This window comes from Microcebus murinus, chromosome 17, assembly GCF_040939455.1.
Source record: "Microcebus murinus isolate Inina chromosome 17, M.murinus_Inina_mat1.0, whole genome shotgun sequence".
NCBI classification, from domain to species: domain Eukaryota; kingdom Metazoa; phylum Chordata; class Mammalia; order Primates; family Cheirogaleidae; genus Microcebus; species Microcebus murinus.
Window position 1 is genome coordinate 6,295,841 of NC_134120.1, and position 24,017 is coordinate 6,319,857.

The window sequence follows — 24,017 nt, forward strand, 5'->3', positions numbered from 1 at the left end:
TACTCGGGAGGCTGAGGCAGGAGGATCGCTTGAGGCCAGGCTATGGAGGTTGCAGTGAGTTATGATCACATCGCTGAACTCCAGCCTGGGCAACAGAGTCAGACCCTGTCTCAAAAAAAAAAAAAAAACAAAAAAACAAACAAAAAAAAAAAACAAGAAAAGAATAGAATAAAGATGGAAAAAGAACCAGAAATGGCCAGTGACAGGAGAACCAGGATGAAGTGATTTTACAAAATCCACAAATTTTTGGAGAATTTTTTTTGAAAAGGTCAATGACATCACATATTCAAGGATAACGAGACTTAATGAAAAAGTTTTATATGTGGCAATAGAAAAACCATTGTCAAAGTCTGCCAACTTAATTTCCTGTGCATAAGCCAGATGGCAACTTTACTACCCAGTTGCTTTGGGGGCCAATTCAGTTATGTATGTACTTTTATCAAGACGTGATGAAATAACTTACTCATACATTACAAATATATGAAAATAATGAAGAATTGCTAATAATATATTTCTGATTGAAATGTATATAGTTTCCAAAAATAGTTACTGGAATCATAAATACATATACACACATGTATATATATATACACACACATATATATGCTAAACATAAGCTACCACTATAACTACTGTTCATAGTCAGTGGTGTGGGTTAATGACAAACTGTGTTTATTAGGAAATTAATATAACACCAAGTAGAAGTCACCTCAGAGGCAGGCCTTTATCTGCATTGCATAGAGCTTTCTTTCTTGCCATGGTTACACTCCGTATCAACTACTCACCCTCCAGTGATGCTCCAGCTAATTCATGTGCATGTTAATTAATACCAAGTTGTCCCTTTTTTCTACAGCCTGAAAGAAGGAAGAGCTAATGGTGTGTTCTGATGCAAAAGAAGACAATCCCAGGGATGGATGAAGAGAAAATGTTTCCACAGGAGGCTAGAACAATGCTCTCCTTGGATTAAAGAAATAAGGTATGGGACATCAAAAGAAAGAAAACACATCAAGATAACAGTATGGGAAAGGGTATGACTGAAGGGATAAGAAAGGTGTTTTCTTGCCCTGGTGATTGACTGATGGGTGAACCACACACAAGTTTCTGAGCAAACAAGGCAGGCCAACAAATTGCTGTGACAGCCAATGCCTGGCATTGTGATCCAGGGATCGGTAAGAAATCCCTGGGAGATTGTAGCATCAGCATCAGGAAATTTAGAAGGGCAACATAGAAGCAAAAATGGCATGATTCCCCAATACTAAGCAATTGTAAACTAGGTCAAACCCACACAAAATCAGGAACTTGGTAATAACAGGAGAAATATGTCAGCACCTTCTCATACTAACTAGGGAGTTAATGATGAATTACATTAATTAAATTAATACAATCCTGGATTGTCTTATAAGTTATCTTCTCAATGCCTAAGAAACTCAATACCTGGAAAAAGTCAGGCAACAATAAACCACTGTTACTCGAATCTGAGATGATGTTTAAACACTAGGGATTTATGTATTACAACCTATATAATTACTCAAAGTTTAGACTCTTAAATTAGTTCTCCATCAACAATAGACTCAGAGTTCACATCCAATTTGTGAACATTGTTTAAATAAGACAATGCTACATTTCTTCTCTACTGTCCAATCTGAAAAATATTCTCGTTGCAACTAGTGATGAATATTCTGGACAGGCTTATTATTTCTACTCTGTGTTACAGTGGAAGGTGTTGTATATATTCCCTAGGCTTGGCTTCTGATAACAAAAGGGATAACTTCTGACAAGTTTATTACCTTTAAAAAAATCACCAGAACACAAAAGTTCCATAATCTTTGATTATTTCTTATATTGCTCTATTTCCACTGGCCTCCCCCACCTACATCCTGTGGCTGAAATATCTGTGTTATATATGTTATATAGTTTATTTTGTATCATGTCCACAGGCTACTGTCCTACCCAACCCTCTCCCCCATTTACACCTTGAAAATACTTTAGAATTTCTTTCAAGCCATTTTTCATAACAGATTTTTTGTTATAAAATATATGGTAGAGATTTTTGCAGTAGCCTCCATTAGAATGATGCACACACACACCTATATGGATAATACTTCAATGAACGAAATTCTCCTAAGTTGTTACATTAACTATAAAAATAAATAAGCATTTATGGAAGTTAAAGGGAACTTTTCTTCCTTTTTGATTATTAGTAAAATATACAGAGACGCACTCTGTTATCACACTCCTGGAATTGACATGCCTCTGTAACTAAGTGATAACTGACTCTCCCAAACTCCTTGGAAAGGAGAAGTCTCATGATAATACACCTATTGCCTACATTCCACTGTTGTGGCTTGTTGACCAGGAACACAAAAGGCAGAATGACCTCAAGACAGTTGTGTGTGTAGGGCTCCCCCGTCCCCATTGCCTTTTTAAATCTTACACAATGCATATTGTCCTTTCCTTGTTCTATAACAAAAACAACTTTCTGCAGCCCAAAACCTGACACAAACTTTGTTGAATCATTTAATGAATTTCTATTCCCTTAGTGTTTATTACTTCTTGAAGCAAAACGCTTCATTAAGACTCTAATACTGGGGTCTGTCCCTTTTTTGCCACAGCCTGTTTCTTTTATGGATTTGCTGCTTTTGTCAGGTGATGCTCTTGGAAAGTCTTAGGCATGTCATAAAAATATTTGTCTTAATTCACATTCCCACAGCAGTATATTTTGAGCCAAGAATTCAAGTGCAAATGATTTATTAAGGACATGCTCCCAGGAGGTACCAGCGAGGGAATAGGAAACCAGATAGGGATGCAGAAGCCAAATGCGCCTGATGCTGTGGAGAGCTCGGGACTGTAAATTATGCCCTGGAGTTGGCTCTGTGCTGAGACATATGAGCAAGGTGTTTGTACTCCAAATAAGTAATCTTCGGCTACCGGCTTCCTCAGGGGCAGGGAGGTGACATAAAGTCCTAGGCACTTGCGACTCTCCATATGAGTGAGGGGGCTCTGGTGGCTGGAAGTTATTCCCTGGCGCAATGTTGCAAGTGCAAGTTGTAGTAAAACACAGGAGTTTGGCATGGGATGACGGACACACAAGCTGGTGACAAGCATTAGCGATGACCCGGGTGGGCAGGGACATGTAGAGTGGTTGTGGGAGGAGCTCGAGGATACCTCCCCAGAGATAAAACTGATCAACTTTAGGAAATCCTTCCTGGAGATTGGCCACAGGGCTCACAATAAATGGAGAGGCATTTATTCAACAAAATCTACAGAACTAAGTGAGAAAGGCTATAGCACGTGAGGCAGATGCTGTACCCACCCCAGGCAGCTCCAAGTTGAGGAAGAGCTATTTCAGCCAACTGAGAAGCCAAGGGGAAGCTCTCTTCTCCATCAGCTTTGAGGTGTGGTCTAGGTGTTCCAGATGGATTCCGCAGGTTAGTTGAACATTGGCACATTACGTCCCACCTGGCTGCATCCTGCAGAAGATCTGCACTGTGGAGCATCATGGCATAACATGGGTAGAAGGGAGATGGGTTCACTTGTGCAATATCTTTGGCATTTGACAGGCATGAGTAACAGAGCAATTATAAGGTGTGAAACTGGGTGGTTGTTGTTGCTGAATGTCACTGATACATTATAAGGAGTAGATGAGAGGTTCAGGCCAGTTTACTGCCACCCAGGAGCAAGTTTAATGAACTCCCTCCATGACGACATTTAGAGAGACCCTCATCACCTATAGCTGGAGAACTGATAAAGCAAAAAGTAGGCAAAGAACTCAATGGTATGAGAGGTCACATTTGAGAGAAGGCAATGTTTTCAGGTTCAGCATACATCCCACTCCAGAGTCAGGGTCCGATAGAGAAGATGTCTGTACTGAAAATAGAAATGGAGATATCTGAGTAGAATCTTTAAGGGCTAAGTTCCTCTGGACCTTGTGAACTTGTCCAAGATATATGCTTATGAAAAGCAATTGACACTGTTACTAACTCAATAGAGGGTCATTTTCTAAAGGTTGGGGCTGATGGTAAAAAAAAAAAAATGCTTTCTCTATTAACAATAGGATTAATAGGTCCCACAAGGGCAAAGCCAGATAGCAAGGTGAGTGTAATGACCATGTATATGGTGGCACATTTGGAACAACAGCCAGTCTGAAATGGTCAGAGCCATACATGGTGATGGCCAATAGGCTGTGATGTCCCCAAGGGCAATATAGATGGAGAGCCAGCCAGACTGCTGCTTGGTGTGTACAATCAAGGGTCATGAATAATTGAATAACAGAAAACTGAGGTCAGCCTCTACAGAGGAAACTCATACAACATTTGCATTTTTGGACACAAATTTTACAGTCTTCATAAAACCATGAAGCAATGTTATCACAACGGGTAAAGCCTAAGGATTTATACACACAACTCTATGTCCCTACCTGAAAACCTCTATTTTTTTTTTTAATCTATTTTGGAGAGGCAAAATAGAAAGGCAGGCATAAAAGATTGCTGCCCTAGAACTTTTCTTTAAAATATTATCATCACACTTTAAAAAGAGCAAAGATATAGTGCAAATAAAGGTCTTTTTCAGGGAGCTCTCCTCCTGTCTTATCTTACAGTGTCCAATTCCTGTTGGACCTTTAAGATATTGTAAGAGTTAAGAAAGTGGTTTTGAGAAAAATGCTCGAATGTGTTTTAATCTTGATCTGGTTAAATGGCAAATGATAAATTTTATGACGTCAATCCAAAAATGCTTCACATGGAATAAATAAAACATTCAGTCTCTACTTCTAAAAAAAATATATCCCAGATTAAAAGTATAATAAATGATCAGCATCTGTGAATAGTGCACATAGTCACACAATACCTTCAGTCACCTATTCTGACATTTCCTGATATCTTCACAGAATGCTTCGCTCCAAATGTTTATAAATGTTCTTTCAGCCATAAAATTCATTTTTCTCTATGATATAACTGGCAGCCACTTTTGATAGGAATGGCATGGTACATATAAACATAAACATTTTAATTACAAATACAAAGGTTTATCTCTTTTATCTTTTTTATCATCAGTGTTATGTTCATGTAATTTTGTCGATGTCCTAATCTATTTAGAAATATTCCAAATTATGAATCTTAAAGTGTTAAGTGGCTGTACATGAAAGTCTTCAGTAATTCATTTTCTAAAAGACAGAACCCGTTTTCCTACTGAAAAAGAAGTGGATTGGCAAATATTTCTGAGGACTTTATTGATAAATTTTGCCATCAGTCATGTCAGTAAATGTAATTCAACATTTATATACTCCCATATAATTCATATTCATTATAAAGAATAATAATATTCTATAAAATAATATTCAGCACATTATGAGAAATTATAACAAAGATATCAGAAGTATTTCAGACTAGATTTTATGGCTATCTGAAACTAAATTTAAGCCAAGTACAATTATGAAATAACTTGTTTTATAGCATTACTTATTTTTATGATAGACTATTTTTGGTCCATTTCTCTCTTTAATTTTCTGTCCCAATGGATATACTTTCCTTCTAAAATAACACTAAATCCCTGCAAAAATATAAAATATCTGATAACATCACAATTCCAGAGAAAGAAAGAAATAATGAAAATTAAGGTCAAAATTAACTTTACAAATAATATTTACCAAATTGAGTATTTATAATAGTGGAGTAAACAAAATACTAACTTCTGACTTAGATGCGAAATAAGCATTTCTACAAAGCTTATGTAAAACCTTGGGAAATTACATAATGTTCCTAGGCTTTAATTTTTTTTTTAACTGCTAAGTCTAAAATTCCAAAATCTAGTCACTATCAGGCAAATAAGGACATTTTCTATGTCAAATATACTCAGATCAATCTGTGTATCATACCCGGGAAACTTGGAAACATCCGGAATAAGATTTTCTAATAGTCACATTAACACTACCATGACTAATTCAATAATGGCCAACATCTAAGCAATTTAAGAATCAGTAGTAGAAAGTAGGAAAGAGATGGCCAACAGCAGGTTAAAATAAACCTGGAAAAGGAAGAAGTTAGTTAATACAACCTAATCTCTTGTAAACCTACTAATGATAGCCCAGGTGGCAGTGAGTCAATGGTGTGTGCTTGTGGGAGAGTCCTCACTGAAGACCATCACTAGCAGGATGTGCTGGATCTGTCTAGGCTGCTCATAGTAAAGAAACTGGAAACGATGGATTTATGGGGGATGGCTGCCTAAAACATGCCAAGTAGACTGTGTAACTATAGATGGTGCTGATTCATAGTATGTAAATAAAGAAACAGCATACATCAGTGGAGAATTCAGATATGAAAACAATTAATATGTTAAATGTAGGCCAAATATTTAAAACGGGGAGAACTAAAGAGCTGTGTTAGTGGATTTGGACTTCTTTCAGCTTCCAGTGTGCCCTTGTGGATAACTGCATGCTTAACGTCATTAGTAAAGCTCAATACTAAGAAAGGTATCTGATTCTTGCCAGCTTGATTTGACAATCTGGTCTTTTGTGTTATTCCAAGATGTCATTATAAAAAGTGTTTTCTATTTAAAATGCCTCATATATTTTCTAAATTATCTTTGCTTATAAATATGGATATGTTTGGGAAATATTTTCATAGTCAAAGAATGCTAGTTATTTCAAAACTCATTTAATACAACATTCAACAAAGCAAACACTATAATTTCAGAGAAGTTTAACATTTATAGTAAACATTTGAGCAACAAAATATGCACATAGCTTTCACTGTGAAGCACGTAATATAAACCCCACTATCTACCTTCTGCAAACCATATTGATCTTTCTTTCTTGGTATCAATTTACTATTCACTATGACTTAGAAAATGGGACAGCCACATAAATACATCCATGAAACTATATAGGCAATGCTTTGTTTTTTATTCCAGCATATTATGGGGGTACAAATTTTAAGATTGCATATAATTCCCTTGCCCCCACTCCCCCCACAAGTCTGAGCTTCAAGCGTGACTATCCCCCAGAAGATGCACATCTCACTCACTATGTATATATATACCTGCCCCCTCCTCCCACCTCTCACCTGCCCCATACCCAATAAATTTAATTCCTATGTGTCCACTTAGGTGCTGATCAGTTAATACCAATGTGCTGGTGAGTATATGTGGTGCTTGTTTTTCCATTCTTGAGATACTTAACTTAGTAGTATGGGTTCCAGCTCTATCCAGGAAAATACAATATGTGCTATATCACCATTGTTTCTTAGAGCTGAATAGTACTCCATGGTATACATATAGCACATTTTATTAATCCACTCATGTATTGATGGGCAATTTGGTTGTTTTCACAAATTCGCAATTGTTAATTGTGCTGCTATAAAACATTCGAGAGCAGATGTAATTTTTGTAGATTGTGCTTTGTTCTTTGGGTAGATGCCGAGTTGTGGGATTGCTGGATCAAATGGTAGATCTACTTGTATTAAATTAAGGTATCACCATATTACTTTCCACAGAGATTGAACTAGTTTGCAGTCCCACCAGCAGTGTAGGAGTATTCCTATCTCCGCATTCACACCAACATTTATTGTTTGGGGACTTTTTGATAAAGGCCATTCTTACTGGAGATAAGTGATATTTCATCCTGGTTTTGATTTGCTGGAAGTCCTGGCTATGGCAATCAGACTTGAAAGTGGAATTAAAGATATCCAAATGGGGACGGAAGAGATCAAACTTTCACTGTTTGCTGATGATATGATATTATATTTAGAAAATCCCAAGGATTCAACCAAGAGACTACTGGAATTGATAAATGAATTTAGTAAAGTCTCAGGATACAAAATCAATACACACAAATCAGAAGCATTCTTATATGCCAATAACAGTCAAATTGAGAACCAAATCAAAGACTCAATTCCTTCACAATAGCAACAAATAAAATAAAGTACCTAGGAATATACTTAACTAAGGAGGTAAAAAACCTCTACAGAGAGAACTATGAAACACTGAGGAAGGAAATAGCAGAGGACATAAACAGATGGAAATCCATACCATGCTTGTGGGTTGCCAGTCTCAACATTGTTAAAATATCTATACTACCCAACCGATCTACAGATTCAATGCAATATCTATTAAAATCCAAACATCATTTTTCACAGATATAGAAAAATTACTTTCATGCTTTGTTTGGAACCAGAGAAGACCCCATATATCAAAAGCAATTCTAGGCAATAAAAACAAAATGGGAGGTATCAATATGCAAGATTTCAAACTATACTACAAAGCTGTACTAATTAAATCTGTTTTGTATTGGCACAAAGATAGAAATATTGACCAGTGGAACAGAACTGAACATCTTGATATAAAACCACCCTCATATAGCCATCTAATTTTTGATAAAGCAGATGAAAACATTCACTGGGGAAAAGAATCCTTATTCAATAAACGGTGCTGGGAAAACTGGATAGCCACATGTAGAAGGCTGAAGCAGGATCCACATGTTTCACCTCTCACAAAAATCAACTCATGCTGGGTAACAGACTTATACCTAAGGTATGAAGGGATTAGAATTCTAGAGGAAAATGTTAGAAACACTCTCCTAGACATCGGCCTGGGCAAAGAATTTATGAAGAAGACCCCAAAGGCAATCACAGCAGCAACAAAAATAAATAAATGGGACCTTATCAAACTAAAAAGCTTCTGCACAGCCAAAGAAACAGTCATGAAAGCAAACAAACAACCTACAGAATGGGTGAAAAATTTCACATCCTACACATCTGATAAGTGACTGATAAATAGAATCTACTTAGAACTTACGAAAATCAGCAAGAAAAAAATCAAACAACCCTATCAAAAAGTAGGCTAGGGACACGAACAGAAACTTTTCAAAAGAAGACAGAATAATGGCTAACAAATGTATGAAAAAATGCCCAACATCTCTAATCATCAGGGAAATGCAAATCAAAGGCAATGCTTTTTGTTTATAACAATTACATATTAAATTGTTACTAATAATGTAATCAATTTGGTACTCAGTGATATTGATGGAATCTTCTTGCTGACACTGTTAACGGTGCTAAAAAGAAAATTCCTGCATCTAGTGGTAGGATAGGCCTCTTTAATTTTTTGTTAATTTTTTAAAAAATTATGACTTTGCTAATTTCAAAAAGATCTTCAATTAGCTTACAGTAAAAGCACACGTGTGGTAAAATAATTCTCTAGCAGTAGCACACTGTAAAGGCAGCTCATCAGTGAAGGCACAGGAGAGAAATATTTTATCAAGAATTCACAGCAGAAGTAAATACAATTGTGTGAGTATATATTCCTTAGCAACTGAGGAAAAGAGGGGAAATTATTTCTTTTTTATTTCAAAATATTAAGTGAGTAGAAATATTTTTGGTTATGTGGATCACTTTTCTAATGCTTGAGTCACAGCTATAAATGTGCCCATCACCCAAAAAGTGTTTATCATACTGTTAGGTAGGTTTTTGCCCCACCACTCCTCATACTCCCTCCGACCCTTGCTTGATTTCCACTGAGTTTTACTTCCCTGTGAGCATGTGTGATCATCAGTTAGTTCCAATTTAATAGGGAGGTAGACAAATGGCCAATAAACAGATGAAGAAAATGCTCAATGTCACTAATCATCAGGGAAATTCTAATTAAAACCACAATGAAGTATCACCTTACCCTGTTAGAATGGCTTTTATTAAAACGTACAAAAACAATAGGTGCTGGTGTGGATGCAGAGATAAAGGAAGGAACACTTATACACTGTTGATGGAACTGAAAATTAGTACAAATGTTTTTGTTCTATGGATACATTTTATAATGCTTATGTTGAGACTTTTAGCGTACCCATCACTCAAATAGTGTTCATTGTACCCAACAGGTAAATTTTTACCCATCTCCCTCCCTCTTCCCATTTCTTGATTCCTAATGACTTCTCTGTCTCGTTGTAAAAGAAGTTTCTTTGTATTTAAAGAATCCCAAAGATAAGCTCAAGCTCAGTGATCATACATCTGTATCGTAGAAGCACTTAGAGTTTACTTTCAATTCTGAAAACTAATTGTGCAAGGTGAGCTTTGGTTACATTTTGGTTAGTAATCCTGTGAGCTCAGTCCACTCAAGAATTATCCATTGTTGTACACGGTGAAAATTCACCCAAATTGTCAAACCCTTGAGAAGTTGAAATGGAGAAAAGCTGCCTTTAGGGATGAGCAGGGACAAAAAAAAAAAAAAAAAAAAAAAAAGAAAGAAAGAAAAAAAAAAAAAGATGGGGTGCTAAAGATGTCAGTGCTGTCAAGAGATATGGAAAAGCTCCAGTCTCCAACAGAGAATCATGAAAATTATCTCTGGCTTGTAGGAACTAGAGATGCAATAGGATTTAAAAGATACGTTCATATTCATTGAAATAGTTACCTAATACTCAAGAGTCTCATGCCTTCTGATTTATATATGCATGTGCTACATATGTAATTTGTTAAAAATTGGATAATCTCTGTTTTTTGAGTTATTGGGAAAAGAAGCAATAAGCTAGAATCAGTCTTTATACATATTCGGTTTTACCTACATAACTTGGACCCACAATTATTTATAATGAGCTGAATTCATCCACAATATTTTAAGATCAGTGTTCTGCCCATAAATATTAATATATTCATGGCTTTCCTTGTTTCATTAACAGTTTTAATGATATTTTTGAAATATTAAGATAATTGTAGATTTGTATGCATTTGTAATAAATAATACATAGAGATCATTTTTCCCTAATAGCAATACACTTTTAACTCATTTTCACTATCTAAATAAGTAAATATAATGAGTTCTATCCTAATTTCATTGATGAGATAAAAACTAGACATAAAGAAAAAATTATCATCAAAAAGCAATAAAATATTAGAGAGAGATTAAAATAACCAGATTATTTTCTGTTGTCCAAAATCCATGTTTTGAAACCATTTGTAGATGGACATGATTTATCTATATTCCAGTTTAATTGAAATTCCTGTGGTTTATGTGGTAATTGATTTTACAATTGTAAAGAGTAGAAATTGGCTATGTTAATATTTACCTTCCTTATTTGTCATGAGCTAAATTTTAGGTTTTTAAATGTTTATGTGAAATTATTCCACATGTTACTCTTTCTGTCTGTGTATAATTCAGTCTCAGAGCTTGCAACTTAAAAGAATTGCCTGAACATATGTAATGTATGGCAAGTCATCTCTAGTTCCATGGGCATCTGGAAAGTAACACGCTTTTCTATTTTCTATTTCTGTGCAATTGCTTTTTTTGAATTTCAAAATATTAAGGGTACACAAATGTTATTGTTACATGAACTTTTCTTTCTCAAATCACTTTTTTCCCCCTCATATAGCTTCCTGAGAGGAAGCAATGGTGATATTAAATGGGTAATATTCTTCAGGAAAAAAAAGAAAAAAACTATGTAGTTTTGGATTTGAAGGGATATACCCAATTATTTCCAAACCCTTTTCTATATAGATGAGGTAAATGATCCCCAGAGAATAGCAGCAATTTGATCCTAGACACAGGTGCATAGTATCACACATAATGAGAGTCAGGTGTCCTGACCCCTAATCAATGCTTTGGACATCAGACCAGCTGCCTGCCAGCAATCAGACAACCAACTATAGTGCCAGCATGTATTGAAAAAGGCTTTATAAATGACAAGTAAAATTATGCTGACATCTTTATCTAACCACTAACCAAAAGGTGGAGAGAACTCTCAACTCCTTTCCCAGACATTGTAAAAATTTCCATGGAAAGGGTAAAGGATGGAGAGAGAGGGAGAGAGAGAGAGAGAGAGAGAGAGAGAGAGAGAGAGAGAGAGAGAGAGAGAGAGAGAGAGAGAGAGAGAGAGAGAGAGAGAGAGAGAGAGAGAGAGAGAGAGAGAGAGAGAGAGAGAGAGAGAGAGAGAGAGATTGATTCACTGGACAATACTTGGTGACTTGATAAACTTCAAAAAGTTATTAATATAAGAAAATCATAAATATTTCTGGGTTTCTTACAAAGGAGGATATAATAAAAATCTACTAAATATTACATCTCTCATTTCTTCAGATATTTTATAAATGGGAAGCAAAAAGATAGAAGGCATAAAGCATCACTATATAACAAAAATTTTAAATATAAGAAAAAATACTATATTATGACCATATAAGCAATTTTGCTACCCTTAGCCAGAGTTCTGGCATTAGTAAAGAATACCTCAATCAGAAGGTGAATCATAAAAATTAAATGATTATATATAAAAACATATTTTAGTTAGCCTTAAGTTATCCTTAAGACCAGATACACAGAGCTCAAATTTTCAGGCTGTAAGAAGATGGAGTTCAAAACCATGCAACTATTTTGAGAGCCCCTAGTTAAATTGGGGTTCCAGTACCAGAGAGGCTAGCAACCCTGCCCTAGTGGGAAATGAAGGGGAGCTGGACATTAATATCCACAATGTGTCTTTCACAGGACATTTCTATTACCTAGTAGTGGATACTCTATTGCCTAGTTCCCAACCCATGACCAGGTCAGTTCCTTACACGGGGAACTTGTTTATAATGGAAGATGCCCTTGTGGCTCTTGTCTGACCCATGTCCACTTTCTGCCTCTGCCTAGCCATTGCTATTGTGCTGGGAGCTCAACATTGTGTTCTTTCTGGTCTCCTGTGGAAAACCTGACCTGGGGCAGCCCCTGGGTCTTCAGGTAGAAGGTGAAAATTCAATCAAAATTCAAATTGAATTCAAATTCAAATTCAAATTCAAAATTATTGCAATGTAAAATAAGCTCAAAGAATTATTACTTATAGATCTTGTGCATGGAGGGTGTAATGAGTGCAGAGGGAAATCTTCTATGTAAGAATGAAGGCTGGCAGAGAGACAGAGAGAGCACTCTGTTGAGAAATAGCAGTATATACAGGGGAACAAAGTGTGCATTACTTTAAGTTCATGGGCAAATCTGCTATGTGGGAGAGATGCCTCCAAGTTGTTGGGTGTGGGGTAGAATTAAAAACTCTCAAGGGTGATGGAGCTTTGCTTCTAGCCTAAGAAAGTTAATCTTATATTCAAAACAGATGCTGAGGCAACTTGAAATTATAAAAGTATTTACTACAGCAACTAACCCAAAATCTTTTCAATGTAAGAAAATATTTTCTGTTCTCTGACATATTTTAATTTCATAGGCCATGGTAGAAGATAATATACATCTCTTTAGAGCAGTGGTCCCCAACCTTTTTGGCACCAGGGACCAGTTTCATGGAGGACCATTTTTTCATGGTCCCTGGGGGAGATGGTTTCAGGATGATTCAAGCACATTACATTTATTGTGCAATCAAACCTCTCTGCTAATGATCATCTGTGTTTGCAGCAGCTCCCCAGCGCTAGCATCACTGCCTCAGCCCCACCTCAGATCATCGGGCATTAGATTCTCTTAAGGAGTGTGCAACCTAGATCCCTCCTATGTGCAGTTCACACGTAGGGTTCACACTCCTATGAGAATCTGATGCCACAGCCGCTGATCTGACAGAAGGCGGAGCTTATGCAGTGACGCAAGCAATAGGGAGCAGCTGTAAATACAGATGAAGCTCCACTCGCTGCTCACCCCCTGCTGTGCAGCCTGGTTCCTAACAGGCTATGGACCAGACCGGTACCAATCTGCAGCCTAGGGGTCGGGGACCCCAGCTTAAGAGAATGAAGTGGGAACATTATAACAAACAGGAGAAACATATTTGAAGATGTAATTTTATTAAAGATGTAAAGATTACAGTAGATTGATTAAAAGAAATAAATTACCTGTGGAAAGGACCCTATTGTATGTTAGTGGACAGTCTGCCTCTTTTGCCACTAGGAAAACTAAGACTTACAATTATTGCTTAATATTGCTAAAAACAATAGATTAAATTAGTGGCAGAGCCATCTATGAAATTTCAACTTACCAAGAGCCAGTCAAACTCAGCTATATGTTGTAATGTTATAATTTTTTAGTTGCCACATTTTACCCTCGGTGTTATCTAAATCTATACCAAAATGTAATTTACAAAATGTAATTTTTATGCTAAAGTTGATCCCGTATTTCACAGGGATATGGATTAACATAAAGCAGAAACACACAGACACATATGCACATTTAAGAACTGCGCATGTCCTTTCCCTTTCAACAAGTAGAAATCATACCTCACTGAGGTTTCCTGCAAAATCATATATTTTAAGAGCTGAATGTTTGTCATAATGGATTACAAACAACTTTGTGAGTTTGAAAAAACAGTAGTCAAAAGAGGATAAGTAATAATTTCCGATGCTGCACATGAATTCACTAGAGAGAAAGAAGGATGTGTGGCAGCTCGGTCCTCACCAGTTTTCTCTGTCCAGGGTGACTATATTCCAGAAATAGGAAGCTGTACCATGCTTATCTCAGGAAAGTATTTCATTGCTTGTGGCAGTGCAGTCAAAAGTTTTGAAACTCAGCTCATTATGTGAAGAAAGAGCTTAACGAGCATGATGAAATACTGTACCTCCTCTAACTTGCTCCTCTTTCTGGATTTACAGAGTTTAATGAATCATTTAACAAAAACAGCCTAACTACCCAGGCATATAAAAGTCAGTTGCATTCATCACCCAAAAGCCTTAACCACAGGAATGATACAGGAATGTCTCACAAATTGGAAGGAGAATTCAACCATTTCTTGCAAGCTGAGTCTTCCAACTCCAAGTATTGTTAAGGGTTACATAATGAATTTTTTCCCTTATCTTTGAGTTTTCAAACATTCTTTTCTTCAGTCTTAGAAGAAGTCTTCAGTCTTTCTTATCTCATAAAAAAATATTGTCTTTGGGTAGCAAATCTTTCTGAAATCCAGGGTGCTACTTCACTATATATTAGCTGGGTTGAAAATGGTAGTTTATACTTAGGAAAAAGTAGCAGCTCAACAAACACATTTGAATGAGTAAATGGTAAATGAGTAAATAAATGCATGAGTGAAAAATGGGGAAGTATCAAATAAAAGGGGTCTTGATTTCAGTGAGTTGGGACTACCTAAATTTCACTATAGGAGATTGGAGGTAGTAACAGATGTGAATGGGATTGTTACCAAGTTCCTTTTGTGGCCAGAGTCCTTTTACAACCTAAGTTGTTATTGTAAGTTGAACACTTCTGGGTGGAAGAATAGAGAAAAAACTCTTCTCACTCAAGGAACTTAGAAGTGTGATTGTAGTGAGACTGATAAATATGGGAAGACCCAGCATTTATAAGGGGAACGGAGTTAGAGAGCTCATACACTTCCCCTGCAGCCACTTGTCCTATAAAATGAAAAGCAAAACAAAACCAAAATAGCCTGCATTTCACTAATATAGGCATCAGAAAAGTTGAGTTGTAACCTTATTTCTTCCCATTGCTGTCTAGGTAACCCAGGAAAAAGCAGTTAAACTCTTTGGGCTTCAGTTCTTTTGTCTCTAAAATTGTGATATTAATTTTGACAGTTGAAGGGTTGTTTGAGCACAAAATGAAATTTTATTTCCAAAATTGACTTGAAAACATTAAGTGCTATACAAATTTAAGTTATTAAACGTTTAAAGATAGATGAGTTGAAGCTGACAGCTGAAGGAGGCAGAAATAGGTTTTGAATATTTATATTAAACCTAGAAATTTCTATAGCCAGAAGTGCAAGTCAGAATTATTACAAAGTATGCTCACAAGTCAAATCCCAGAATTGTTCAGAATGTCATTTCTGCCTGACAGCTACAATGGAACTTATCCAGTGAGTCTTCAGGGAATGGCTTACCCTTGTTTCACCTCAAAGTAAATAAAGAATTCTTTTCTAAATAGACAAAAACACAAGCATATAATTATATCTCTTCTATCTATCATCCTGGCTTAAATATCAGGGGTCTGTATCAATCATGTAACCAAGTCATGGGTCACTTTAGATCCACAGGTAACAGTGCTTCCCCAACCCCAATTTATGTTCTTCGTCCTTACCTTACCTGCCCCAACAATCTACAACATTCTATAGGAAGACAAATCCTAGTGAAAATCAAAATAATAAAGACACCAAACAAATGAAGAAAAATTACTGAGGTTGAAAAGCAGGGATTTGTAGATTAATGAAAACGATGCATTCAGTGCTCAGTATCCATGAATAAAGAAGTAAATGTTGGGGTGGAAACATATTGGACTCTGGGAACAAGCTGCACAGGTTATTGTATTATTAAATGAAGAGCAGGTATGAAGACTTCCTTCCTTCCTTCCTTCCTTCCTTCCTTCCTTCCTTCCTTCCTTCCTTCCTTCCTTCCTTCCTTCCTTCCTTCCTTCCTTCCTTCCTCTCTCCCTCCCTCCCTTCCTTTCTCCCTCCCTCCCTCTGTTACTTCCTTTTCTCCTTTCCAGTTTCCTTCTTTTCTAACTCCCATCCTCCTTCCATTCCTCACTGTCTCTGTCCAGCTTTCTGAGTTTCCTTAATCCTTCCTCTTTTTTTTGACTTTTTGATTTCTCTCTTTTTTCTGTATTTTTCATTCTTTTCCTCCCTTTACTCTTTTTATTTAATTTTTCTTTTTCAGCTTATGCACATTTCAGCAGGCCCTCTGTATCTGCACTTCTGTTTCTGAAGATTCAACCAACTGTGGATAGAAAATACTTGAAAAAAAATAACAATGCAATGATTAAAAACATAGTTATAACAATTATTTAAATAACACATTACATTGGGAATTATTAGGAACCTAGAGGTGATTTAAAGTATACGAGAGGATGTGTGGAGGTTATATACGAATACTACACCATTCTGTATCGGGGACTTGAGCATCCATGAATTTTGGTCTCTGCAGGGGGTCCTGGAACCAATCCCCCCATGGATATTGAGAGACGACTGCATATTATATAATAAAACATATTGGCTTTAGAATAGGAAAAAAATCCATATATATGTGTGTGTGTATATATATATAATATTTAGATTTCAAAGAAATTTTTAGGAAAAGGCAGACTGATACTGTTCCACCTCTTGAACTAATACAGCAGTCTGTTGGTTCTGTCTACCCTAAACTTACGTCAATGGAATCACTCTCTGTTTTAAATAAAAGTGACTGAAAAAGCTGCAGGAAACTCATATTCTAATACTCTAAACTAATTCTGCTTCAAGAATTGTAAAGGACCCTCCCTGGCACTCAAATAGAAGAGAGTACCTGAGGCTGATATAAAAAGTAAAGGAAGTTACCAAAGTGATTCTGTTTTATTTCCAGCTTTAATGAGGTAAAATTGATGAATAAAACTGAATATACTTAAGGTGTACAACATGATGTTTTGATGTATGTATGCATTGTGAATGACCAACACAATCCACCTAATTAATGTATCTCATTTTTTTTTCTTGTTTTTGGTAATGAGAATACTAAAGATCTTCTCTTTTGGCAAGTTTCAAGCGTACAATACATAGTTACTAACTACAGTCACCACACTATAAGGTTCCGGAGCCACAGTGTTCTGGACAATATTTCTGGTTTTGCCAGTAACACCAAATTCAGTCCACAAAAGTTAGTTGAATGAATAACTTTTGTCATGACCAATGGGAAAGGCAAAGTTCTCTTTAAAATAACATCAAATGGGAATAGTCATATATGTCTGTGGATCAAAGTAATAAAGGTATTTTAATACCAAATAAAATAGAATATTTTAAAATGATGATGGATTTTACTACTGCAGCATTAGATTCTTGAACGAAGGAAGAAAACAAAAGCTAGCAAGATATTCTAGATATGGACTAAGACTACATCTGCTAATGTAGTAATGTAGAGAGTAAAATTATATATATGTACACTTATAACATGTGTGTTATATATAATGTTTTAAAATATATTGAATACTACATTAAATGGAGAAAGCATTTTATAATACAAATAACTGATATTATACCACAATGATTGATAAAATCTATATGTCTAGATTGATGTCTAGATGTCCAGATGGAAAGCACATATATTAGGGAAAAAAACATTTCATGAAAACATTTTCATTAATAACTATGTAAACTTAAGATTAAAATTATTATATTTGCATCTTTCTCCACCTGTGCCTCACACCATAGTATACTAAGTTAAAATATTCATGTGAAGTAGTAAATACATATGCAAACCAAAAATATTACCTATTTTACAATTTCTCTTGTTTGGTACTTCAGGTATCACATTGAATTGCAGGTAAAATCAATAAAATGGCATTTGAGAAGGAAAATGCCAATGAATGAAAGTATCTGCAACAAATCATTCATTATTAGGTTATACCAAATACACATTAACCCAAGTAAGACATACATGTCAGTCAGTAACTGTTACAAATGCAAGACTTACGAAAGACCTGCTGCCTTTACAACATATCTTTCCCCCCAAAATTATTGATGATGATGATATTATTTATTTTCTAATATATGCAGTTAATATTCACTTTAGAAAAGATTTCAAAGAATGCCAAAAAAGATAAAATGTTTTATTTATATATACACATACAAATAGGTATTCGTACATGCATCCATGTGTAATTCTAATATTTATTATATTCCACTTAAAAATACTTTGAATTCCAATAAAGCTTTAAAATATGTTATTCTAAAATGGATGGACTGCTCTAAAGGTACATGGATAGAAAGAAACATATGCCCTTAGTATTTCACTATATAGCATATGATGACCCTGTGCAAAGTATTGAGCTAGGTGTAGAAGAAACAATGGTGAACAACAAAAACACATTTCCTGTGAAATGCTAATTTGTGTTTTTAGAGAAGAGCTTGGTATAGAGGAAGAGAAAGCATTTATCCTCCATGCTTACCTCTTCTGAGCACATCTAAAGTTTATCTCTGATTAAAGTACCTGAGCAGAATGATACATAATAATAAGATACCAGACTTTACTGCTTATCTAATGCATGCCTCTGTGTTTACCTTGATTTCATCATCAATAATGTAACAGGAAAACAGATCGTTTTCAACAGCCTAATGTTCTCACTTGGATCTTTTGAATAGGGGATATCATAATTTTAAACGTTGTTCATTCTTATGTGTTAAGTTTTTCTCAAATGTCTGGAAGATAAAAATCAAAACAGGCTGAACAACACCTATGTCTGTTTTCCAGTTCCATTTTATTTTTTTCCTCATGTGGGCTGAAATGAAAATGTTATAGTTAATATTCTTTGTATTGCCTCTTTAATACCATTCTTTTTAGAAACAAAGCAATTTAATAAAGTCATTTGTTCAAGCAGAATCTTTGTGCAAATACACTGCTTCTTAGGAACAAATTAGACATTTTCAGAGGTACTTTAACACTTTCACAAAGTTAGTTAATAAAAAGTATAAAAGAATACAACCCCCCCTGCACAAACTCATCTATAAATTGAGAATAAAGATTTGTACTTAGAATATACTTTAACTAGGGTTGCAGTAGTCAACTAACAACTATGATATTGTAAAATTACCTGTAGAGCAATTTGAGGGATGGCAATCATTTATGAAGTGCCTACCTACAAGCCAGGCACTGGGATAGCTATTTTATATTTACTAATATTATCTAATTTAATCATCACAACTCTCCAAGATAGATATACATCTGTACTTTCCCAGTGAAAATAATACCAATGTTGACATTAAATAAATGACATTTCCAAAGTCAAAACCCAGAAAACCTTGAGTGGTCATACCAAGATTAACTACCAAACCTATTCTTTTTCCATTATAATACATGACTTTACCTCAAAGTTAAAAAAATTAAACAAAAATATATGTTTTTATTGTTATTGTTGCTATTTTGCTTTACAAAAAAAAAAGGTTTAAATATGTTCACATATATTAATCTTTTCTCTTAAAAGATTCAGATATTGTAGAAAAAAGTAATGATAAATGTTTGTAGGTAAAATATATTTAATGTCTTTAAGAAGTCTTGCACTCTTATCAGTGTTCTTTCACTATTATAATACTGTCATCTTTTCCCCATCATTTAATCTGTTTCTTTGCAAAAATAATAACAACAGAAATTTATAAAATAAACCAGATGGACCACCATAAAAAAAATTACATAGGATGAAACAGAATGGTAGCGATAAAAGTCATGTCCATCTGAAAAGTAGCAAAATAAATGAGCAGGAGAAATGGTGTCATTGATGATTAGATGAAATGAATGAAACTTTGTGAAATTTTAGTCGACTAAATCTATTTTCTTCCAAAACAAAGTTATACTTTTGGAGGTGTGTGGATAAATTCATTGAGCTTCCATCTGTTTAATTTTACTTTGCTTTTTCCTCATAAACATTTTAGCATGTTCTCCAAATCTTCCAAGTCCACTTTCTTAGTGTAGGTTCCTAGTAGCTTTATGGTCAGACATTCTCCCAGGCACACACATGACACCAGTGACACCAAGCAATGCCTCATTCGGTTTTGTCAAACATTCCTCAGGATGTAGCACACAGGATATAGGTGGACAGCAACATTTCTCCATGGAGTGTTTATGAGAGTAGGCCATTACAGGTTAACCAAGCTCATGTTGCACTGTCCTTTCTAAGCACATTCAAAAAACCAACACTTAGTAAATTATTTAAAGTAATGTGCACTGTTACACTATATGAGAAATATTTGTTACCAAGGCAGCAAGTACATGATTCTCAAATCAAAGTCTTGATACCCACTGAAATGCTTATCAGTATTAATTAAGGAACTACAGTTAATAATATAAAATATAAAACAATATAAAAAATCAGAAATAAAAAATAATGATGTGTTTACATTTGAAAGAAGGCCCAACTAAAAACTAAAAAAGAATAGATTTTGGAAAGAAACATTTTGAAGACTATACATGGGATACATTTGCAACCATCTAAGTGTAAGAGCCATTATAATTATGCAGTATTTTAGCATAAAATATAATATTTTGTTTTCTTAAATCCATAAATATGCTGGAGGCTAGTTTCTACAGTCTCTAGTTTTCTTATTGCCATTCGTATATTGATAACAAGAGTGATATATATGAAGATGAACAATTTATTAAGACATGAACTATAAAAATTTGACCTTTAGCAAATTTATTCCTCTGATGGTTAACTCATTGAGATATTAATTTATCAATCTCATTATTGCTTTTTAAAAAAACTTATGTTTTAAATATTAAATTGAAAGCTATTCATCTAAGTTCTACTATATTTTCTAAAGAATATATACTTAAGATTTTAAGTTATGTTTTAATTTTTGGTCAGTTATTTTGGTGTCACTCCTGAATTTCACTAAACTATTTGTATTTTGGTGGGTATATATCCAACTCTTTTTTAAGGATAAATTTACCCAACCCAGCCTGTGACAGCAAAATTCTGAGATGAACCCCAAGATTCTTTTCCCCTGGTATATAATTTCTACTTCTTGAATTGGGGTAGAACTATGATAATGAAGGATTTCCCCTCACTGAGCAAGCTTTAAACCTAGGGAGGGATATAAACAAATATATACATGTATACACACACACACACACACACAATTAGATATGACAAGTGATACTGCATGTAGAGGTTGGAGCATTAAGAGAAAATCAATCAAGGCTTCTGAGTATTAAAAAATCACTTTATACTCTTTAAAACTAATAAGAGTCCAATAAAGCTTAAATATAACTCAACTATTTCTGAAAACCTTTGCACTAAGATATATCATAAGCTTTGGGAAATATAGATTTTGTTTGTTTGTTTTTGATCTATGGGCTGATGTGTAGTTAATCCCTTACCATAACTTGATTTGTTACAAAAAGGGTTACAGAGGAATGAAAGGCAATATAAGTGACAGGTCCTCTAAATCAATGTATATTATATTAAATGAATTTATTTTTAGTATTTATTTTATATAAGTATATATCTCATATGTCATGAGAAATAGCATCGCCTCTTTACATTAATTAAAAATTACTCAAATAATATGTTGAGGTAGATGGGAATCATTTGGTAATCATTACATGAAAAATAAACATCCTTAGGGTTTTAAAATTTTTACAGAAAATAACCCCATGTAGAAACAGAAGGAAATTAGTTGAAAAATCTAAGGTATAAAGAAAGACAAAGAAACACATAGAAAAGAAAATCTTTATATCAGGCATTGAACTAACTTGAATATTGTATAATTTTTCTAATTGTTCTTATTGAGCAGGTACACTATGCAAGGCACATCAGTGTGGCAGAGCACATAAATGTGAATCAATGTGACGATTATCTAAAATAGTAAAAATATATTTCACATACAATGTGATACCTAGATTAGATAGATAGATGATAAATGAAGAATCCTAGCAGATGTTGCCTAGAAATTTATGTTTAGAAAAGCATCATATAGGAAGAAGATGAAAAGAAGTATTTAAAAATGATATGGCAATATCCACTTCATCAACGTTTGTGTAAATATAATAAAGGTGTCCCCATTGTTAAACCCAGGAAACTTCTTCCTATATGATATAGATATTGTAGAGAACAGGAATTCTAGAAGCTTTATCAACACCAACATTCCAGTAAAGAGAATGTCTAAAGAATTTATATATACATATATGCAAATACATATGTTTTGTATTTCCTTCTAATAAGTGATCTTAACACAGAACACAATAATAAATGGGTTTAGTTGTTGTTCTTAAAGCATTTTCAATTTTGCATATTTTAGAACTATTATTAGGTTTTTAAAAAAAAATCTACAAAGTTAAAACCAATCCCGATGATTGTGGAATGCTTCATTACTGGCAGCACTCATAAAAGATGATAAAGGTTGAGTTGAGGAGGTGCCCTCTACAGTGACTTGACTTATTCTAAATTAATCAAATGTGATGATTGATGTCCCCAATTTTAAATATTTCCTAAAAAGCATATATAAATTTTCTGTATTTTGAAACTAACTATATGATATACTAAATGTGTAAGTCTAATATTTTATTTATAAATCTAATTGAAAAATAAATTCTATTTGTGTTGTTTGAGATGTTACAATGATCCATCAGTCTCTATGTTGAGAATCAAAGGTTAAAATTTCTAATATAGAGATATTTAAACTTTTCAAGGGAAATCTGTAAAAATTATTTTAGCATTAAACCATAGTATAAAAGCCATCAGGCTAATTCTATTTTGTGGGTAAACTTGAGAAATATAATACATTTCTGTAGCAAAATTCATACATGGTATTGAAGTTAACTACATATAGTTCTATTAATTAGGAATACTAAATAGCTACAGATTTAATTAATCCTCAAATGACATATTTTAAAAAATAAAACTTCCAGTTTAAGATGCCAGACTGACCATATGTATCTCTTCTTATCTCCAAGGTACCATGATACTGCATGAAATTATTAGTTATGTTTATCATAAACTTATAATGATACAGAGAAGTTGAAGAGCATTAGGGTATAAGACAGTTTAACACATCTCTGGTATTTGAAAAACAAATGGAGGAGAATAATTGATAAAGCCAGTTGGAGGAAGTATATCCCAGAATATTCACAGGAGTGCAGTTCTGAGAGTCTGATGAATGAGAAAACATTTGGTTCTGTCTTTATGTTTATGTGTTGGGGGGGGGGGGGAATAATCAAAAACTTGTCCAAAAAATAGTACACAAAGTAGTTCACAAAAGACTAAGCAACTGGGCATCTATCACTCTGGGCAAAAATTGGAGAATTTTTCTCTCAAGAATTAATACTTAGGGAGAAATATTAAAATCTTTTCTAAAGAAATGAACCCCAGTATATAGATATTTCTCCAGATTTTCACCCTTTAAAGCCCTCAGTCAACAAGCTTGACCAGCACACTTAGCTCACAAGTAAGCTTTCATTGCCTTGTTCTTAAATATGAATGGGCTAGGAAGGCTCTCTGAGCATTTAAGGAAGGGCTGTAACATAAAGGTAAAACCCCACTTCCTCACACACACACACACACACACAAAATTGGATTAAAAAACTCAAAGAAAACACTAATGATTTAAAGAAAAAAGTTTCATAAGAAACAAAAACAAACAAAAATCTCTAAAGAGTAACTCAGAGGGAACTTTATTATACATTATA